Raw genomic sequence first — 7000 nt, 5'->3', positions numbered from 1 at the left:
ACCCTATTCCCAGCTTAGGGATAAATTCTAAGATTGGTCTAAGACAATCTTCAAGGAATCTCATTCTCTTTTGCAAGTGAAGTGATTGGTTTAGAGGTGGGCACATGACACAGTTTTGTCAATGAGATGTGAGGGGAGGCCAGTGAGGAAGCTTCTAGAAAACATTTCCCCACTCTTGAGAAGGAGGTACCTTTCTCGAATATTGTCAAGGCTGTTGCCCCACCTTCGGACTATATAAAATGAAAGAATATTCATTTTCTTTTCATTAATTGGGATTTCTGTGTTGCTGTAAAAAAGCATTCTAACTGATGGACTTACTAAGCTTTTAAAGTACTTGTATTGTCAGAAGACAATAAATTTTAGCCCAGGGGAGCCTTTATGTGAAATGGAGAAAGGCACCCCTCCCACTCTGGACAGACATCATTCCTTGTCCTCAGCAGAATACCTTTGTGCAGTGCACAAACTGGGCAACTATCCGTGGCAGCCCTGTTGCCAGAGAATGTCCAGGCATGGTCAACAGAAGCTCTAAGACAATGCTTAGAGACCCCCAAACCAAAACCTAGAAAATGGGTGGTTAAAGCGGCATAAGGAGAAGCAGTTTCCCATGTCCATATTAGAGATCAAAGGGGGACAGTGGGCAAGGGAAAACTTTGAAGAGAGCACAAACGGGTGCAGTCAGAATGGCTGCATGAAGTAGATGGATGAGACTTCAGCTATCCCCCTTTGGCAAGTGTGTTTAAGGCTGTACGTGGTAAAGTGTGCATGTGGGAAAAGAAGTCTATATGGGAATTTGAGGCAGCCAAGTGGTGGGCTGTAAAGGACATCTCTCATTTGCCCTACCGAGTATCCTCCTCCTTCTGATAACAGCATTTCCTTTTTCCCTGAGGGTCCACCCTTCCCAACTCTGAGGCCATGTGATTCAGGTGGACCTAGCCACCCCACCCCCACCCCAGCTCTAGGGATGAGCCAACAAATTCTATTCTCTTTTTTTTCCTCAAGCTTTTTCAAGTAGGTTTTCTGTCACATGTGATTGAAAAAAGTACCCAGCTATAAAACAGATAACTAATAAGAACCTACTGTATCACACAGGGAACTCTACCCAATACTCTGTAATGGCCTATATGGGAAAAGAATCTAAAAAAGAGTAGAGATATGTATATGTATAACTGATTCACTTTGTTATATACCTGAAACTAACACAACATTGTAAATCAACTATTCTCCAATAAAAAATTTTTTTTAAAAAGAAAAAGAAAGAAAAAAGCACCCAGCTCACACAGACATTGTCTAACTTCAGAAGAGAGCAAAATGGGAGAGGAATGCCTTGTAAAAGTAGACTGCCACAAACCCAGCATATGATTTAGGGCAGGTCCCTATACATCCCTGGACCTCAGTTTCCTCATCTATGAAGGGAGGGAGATGGTCAGAATGATCTCCATGGTCCCTTCCAGCTGTGACACTTTATGATTCTGGGACATTTGTATCTTTACCCCCAAACAAGTCTCAGCCATGGTGACAGGTCTGGGCAGGGTGGAGAGAGGCTCACCAGGTTTGTGGGAAGATCAGAATAGAGCCACTGGGGCCCTGGGGTTTGCAGTGGGTAAGTGTTCCCAGGGCAGTGTAGGTTGAGAGGGACCACATCCTGCTGAAGCTGCAGCAGGGGGTTGTGGGGTGGGGGTGGGAGTGACGTGGAAGACGAGGAGGTGGAGGCCCATCAGCAGCCTCCTTGAGTTTTGCTTTTGTAACTGAGTGTCCAGCAGAGCCTATTTGTTTGCTTTGAAGCTGTGGAACTGTCGCTTTAAAGTAGCTAGCAGTGTTTGTCCCCAGAATGGAGGCAGAATTTTTCTTTGGAGAAAGAGTCACCTGGAGGGAGCAGCACCCCAGTGGGTCTTTAGGAAAAGTCAAGTCAGAGTCCAAATCTCAGAACAGAGATGCAGAAGAAAGAGGAGCTAAGCAGGAACGTCCCATGTGTAGAAGGAAAAACTGGGAAGGGGAGGTTTGCCTCTGCCTGAGCCTGGGAGAGGAGCTGGGGAGCACTTGAGGGTGCATTGCTACACTTGGGGGGCAGGATAGGCTGCCCCAGCAATGTGGGAGCAGGCAGAGGGTCAAGGAGAATGAAGGCTGTAGGGGTTACCTCACGAAGGAACATGAACCAACCCCAATGACAGCACTTTCCAGCATACAATTTAAGTGCTTTATTTTCTACATTGCATTTCCTTTCTGTATTCCCAAGTAAAATTTTGTGAGATGTTACCCTGTGGTCTTGGCTATGCTTTGGGGAATTGAGGGAGGTGGGCTGATGGGTGGGTGGATGAGAGCCACAGAAGTTGGTAAAGCTGGTTAGGAGAGAGCAAGAGGCCGAGTGCAGACTCGGGGAGAAGTTAGTGAGGGACAAGCCGAACAAATAGATTTGTATCATCATTCCCAAGGATGGTCCTGAATCCTGGGATAAGGAGACTCTGAAGGCGAACAGGCTGCAGTTGTCCTTCAGAACACACACCCCCACCACCACCCACAAGAGGAACATGTCCTCACCAGTTTGTCAAGCACTGACAGGCCCTATGTTCACTGGTTTTTCCCTCAGTTTGTACTAAGTGGCTGCCTGGGCCTTCTTATTTTTCTAAAGAAGCTTTTTAATTTTTAATTTTATTTTTCAGTAAAGTCATTTTCTCTCTGGCCCTGTATGGGGTGGTCAGAGGGGAGATGGAGGAGGATGGGGGAAATGGACAGCACCTCACTGGACTCCCAGGACCCCAGCCGTTAGTGCATCACCCTTGGCCTCTGCCGCCTGCCCTGCCCTCACACAGGACTCTTTCACATTCCAAACTGCCTGCCTTGTTTGTTTTTTTAAGAAAGCAATAACCACAGCACATTCACTGTGGTTCTTTATAGCTTTCCATATGTATAATCGCTCTTTCTCTCTTCAGTTTTTCCAATGTTTTTTTCTTTTAAATAAATGCTCATAAATTTTACTGGTGAAAAGGATGAAAAAACATACCAAAAAAGGATAGCTTGTTGGGAGGAAAAAAAAAAAACAAGCAGAATGCAGAAAAAAAAATTCTTGTTTAGCATTATATACCTAAGAAATGGCGGGGGTGGGAAGTTCAAGTTTTATGAAAAAGAGGTTATTCTGTAATATCTTCAAAACTTGCATGTCTAAGTCTTGAGCTTTTACTTGATAAGCTTAAACCCCCAGCCATCACCCCCCTGGGCTTGCTGAGGAGACCCCTCAGTCCTAGGAGGACAATCCCTGGCTTCTCTCAGCCATTAGGTTCATGTGGGGCCTTGCGTAAGTTAGATGATCCGGAGGCCCCCAGTCTTTATAACTGCAAAGGGTTGGATTAGAAGCTTTCAAAGGACCCTTTCATCTGGAAAGTTCTATGGCTTTATGATAAAGTCAGTCACTTGATGAGCCAGAGCAAAGAAATGGATTCAAAGGCCCCTTCAAATCCTCTCTCCCATCAGAGAAGCTGCAACAGACGCTGCTGGCTGCCTTCCCAATATCCATCCTCCCCTTCCTCCTTACCAGCAGAACTCCAATTTTGGGGGCGGTCAGTAATGTGTCCAGCTATAAAGCAACTTCCCAGCCTCTCTTGCAGCTGGGCGTGGCCACCTGACACAGTCCCAGCCAATAAGATGTAAGTTTAAGCCCATGGATGGCCAACTCAGCTGGCTCACATTTTTTTGCCCCTTACCCTTACCCTTTTTTTGCCTGGAATTCAGTCATATGATGGCAACAGACTAGGGGCCAAAATGGTAGCAAAGTGACAAAACAGAATAGGCCAGGGGGGTCTGGGTCCCCAGTGCATCAAGGAGTCACTGAACTAGCCCTGCACTGCCCACCGCAGACGACTTATTCTGTAAGAGAAACAAAACCTTGATCTGGTTAAGCCACAGTAAGGTGGGTTTCTGTCACATACGCTAAACCTAGTTGTAATTTGCACTAGGCTGAGGAGAAGAAACACCCCCCCTTCAACGAATATTGAGCACCTACTGTGTGCCTGACAGGAACTGAGAGTGAATAACCCAGGCATGGTTGTTCCCCTCATAGGCTCTCAAACTAGTTCTCTGGAGAGAACAACAAATAAAGAAGTCAATTAATTATTATCACTGCTATCAAAGAAAGAAATAAGGCTCAGGAAAAGAAAATAATAGATCTACTTCCAGTGGGTGGTCCTAGAAGGACTAGTGAAGCAATGAAACTGAAGGGGAAATTTTAAGGAGTGGGCCACACGAAGGAAGAGTAAGAGGAAACAATATTCCAGACAAGGAGGAGCAGCACATACAAAGGCCTCTAGCTGGGAAGGAGCTGAAGGAACTGAGAAAAAGCTGGTGAGGTTGGGGCTGACGAACGAGGCATTGAAACAAGATGAGAGAGGGCCGGCCACCTTGTAGGGCCTATAGCAGGGCCAGCCATGCGGCGCCTTGGGCAGGTTTTATTTTAAGTCACTGAAGGATTTTAAGGAAAACATTGCCTTTTAAGAAGACCCCCATCTGGAAAGCAGTTTCAGCCCCAACTTCTGTGGGCCTGTTGGCTCACAAGTTCCTGACCCTGGTCCTGAAGGGCTTTGGGCATGACTCAGGGTCACCTGGAGGCCAGTCCCAGGCCTGCCACTCAGTAGCTACGTGCCTTTTAAAAGCCACTGTCCTCTCTGAGCCTGAGCTTCCTCATCTGAAAATAAGGACAGTAATAGCCCTACCTCGGGACTTCCCTGGTGGTGCAGTGGTTAAGAATCTGCCTGCCAATGGAAGGGACACAGGTTCGAGCCCTGGTGTGGGAAGATCCCACGTGCCGCAGAGCTACTGAGCCCGCGTGCCACAACTACTGAGCCCGCATGCCACAACTACTGAAGCCTGTGCACCTAGAGCCCGTGCTCTGCAACAAGAGAAGCCACTACAATGAGAAGCCTGCATACTGTAACGAAGAGTGGCCCCCGCTCACCGCAGCTAGAGAAAGCCTGCGCACAGAAACAAAGACCAAATGCAGCCAAAAATTAAAAATAAATAAATAAATTTATTTTTAAAAAAATAGTCCTACCTCTTAGAGCTGTGAGGAGGCAATGCGTTGAGTCCTTGGAACCACGCCTGCTGCATACTATGTGCCAGAAAAGAGTTTATTATTTTCACTGTTACTGGGAAGCCCATCAGCGTCCACATACTCCTGCCTCCAAGGCAATACTTCTCCAACTAGGCATTAGCATCACCTGGGTCCCATCCTCAGAGACTGATTCAGTAGGGCTGGGGTGGCCTGAGAATTTGCATTTCCAAAAAGCTCCCAGGTCATGCTGATGCCTGTGGTCTGCAGACCACACTGCATTTGGCTAGGGTCAAGGCAGCCCCTTGGGAATATTTTGGGGAAGGATGACTGGTTTCCCACTGCTGTAGTCACCTTCAGCCCTAATAGACAATGACAGAGGGTAGGAGGCCCAAAGCCCCACTCCCCCTAGAAGACTTGAATGTGTTCCTTCTGGGAAGCAGGAAAGCAGGGATCAGAGATTCTCAGCCTTTAAGGGACCTCGGAATTTCTGGGGAAGATGGTAAAAAAAGCAGATTTGGGGGTCCACCCCAGAGATTCTGTTTCAGTCTGGGGGTGGAATCCAAACATCTTTATGTTAAATGACTCCCTATAGATTCTGCCACAGGCCACGCTTGGACAAATGGTGACATGGTGGTTTTGGAGTTAGACAAACCCAAGTTCAAATCTCCCTCAACTTTCAATCTATGTGGCTTTTTGTGGCCTTTAAAACCTCTCCAAATCATGCTCTCCTTATCTGAGCTTATTAATGAGCTTATTAATACCAGTGATATCCTCCCCCTGAGGACGAAATAAAAATATTTGTGCAAAGGGCATAGAAGTTATAATCACAGACCCCAGTGTGCAAAAGTATGACCTGCTTTATTTATCTAACTTAGCCCATGACCTCGGGTTTCTGTTAATAGCAGAAAACTTCAGCTTGGAAATTCTAGACCACTTCCAGCTCTAAAAAAAACTCATCTTTTTTGGGAAACTCTAGCCCGAGTCAGGATTCTTTCATCCTCTGTCACTGGCCCTTCCTCTGGAAATGATCTAGGTTCTTCAGGGGTTCATTTCCCTGATTTCTCAGGCTTCCCACACGGAACAGCTGGCGCTGGGCACAGGCATGCCCAGTTGATGCTCACCGTGCCATCATGGCTGCTGGCTGCATGGCCCCTCGGCTCAGCCTACTTGCTTCTACCCTAAGCCTTCTCGCCTCTACCCTAAGCCTTCTTACCCACCAACCTTCTCATTTCTTTGCTAAGAGCTCTCAACAGCTGCATTACTGATGTGTACCCAGCCATATGGCTGCCTCTAATCACCTGTCCAGAGTCCTTGCTCAGCTACTGTTAATCTGAGGCTCAGGCGCCATATTGGACATGGCCCATACCCAGAGTTTTGATCACCACTGATCCCCTCTTTCTGTTAACTGGTCCAACTTCTGTCTTCTTTTACAGGTTGGGTGGAAAGGGGGACTTGTTCCTATTTTCCCCCACTTTCTTCCCTGTCTGTAAAACCCTGCACTCCATGTTCTGCAGGGGCCAGTTCATGGGTATCCACAATCCTTTCCTTTAGCAACAATTACTAAAGTCTGGCTTTTGCAAATCAAAGTCTTGCTTCCTGCCTCAGACTTACACAAGCCCATTCAGCTCTCCAGTTGACTTCTTGTTCTCGGGGGTACTTGCCTTCCCACTATCCCAGCTCCGCAGAGATGGGGGAAGGCAAAAGGTACAAGGAAGCCTGAGGATGGGGGAAGGGACCTCATTTGTATCTCAGAATCTCTCCCTGAGATAAAGCAAATGGCCTTGCCTAGACTAACTTCTCAGTGCATGACAACCAGGATGATTATCGTGAGGAGGAAAAAGAGGACTTCTCTCTGGATGTGCGGTGCTTTGCTGTGCTGGCTCTGACTGGCTGCGACTCTGCTCCAAGACCAAGGGAGCCTGTGAGGGTGCCCAGGAAGAGCAGGTCACAAACCAGTAACTT

Source organism: Mesoplodon densirostris, chromosome 9 (genome assembly GCF_025265405.1).
Source record: "Mesoplodon densirostris isolate mMesDen1 chromosome 9, mMesDen1 primary haplotype, whole genome shotgun sequence".
Taxonomy (NCBI): Eukaryota; Metazoa; Chordata; class Mammalia; order Artiodactyla; family Ziphiidae; genus Mesoplodon; species Mesoplodon densirostris.
This window is presented reverse-complemented; position numbering follows the sequence as displayed.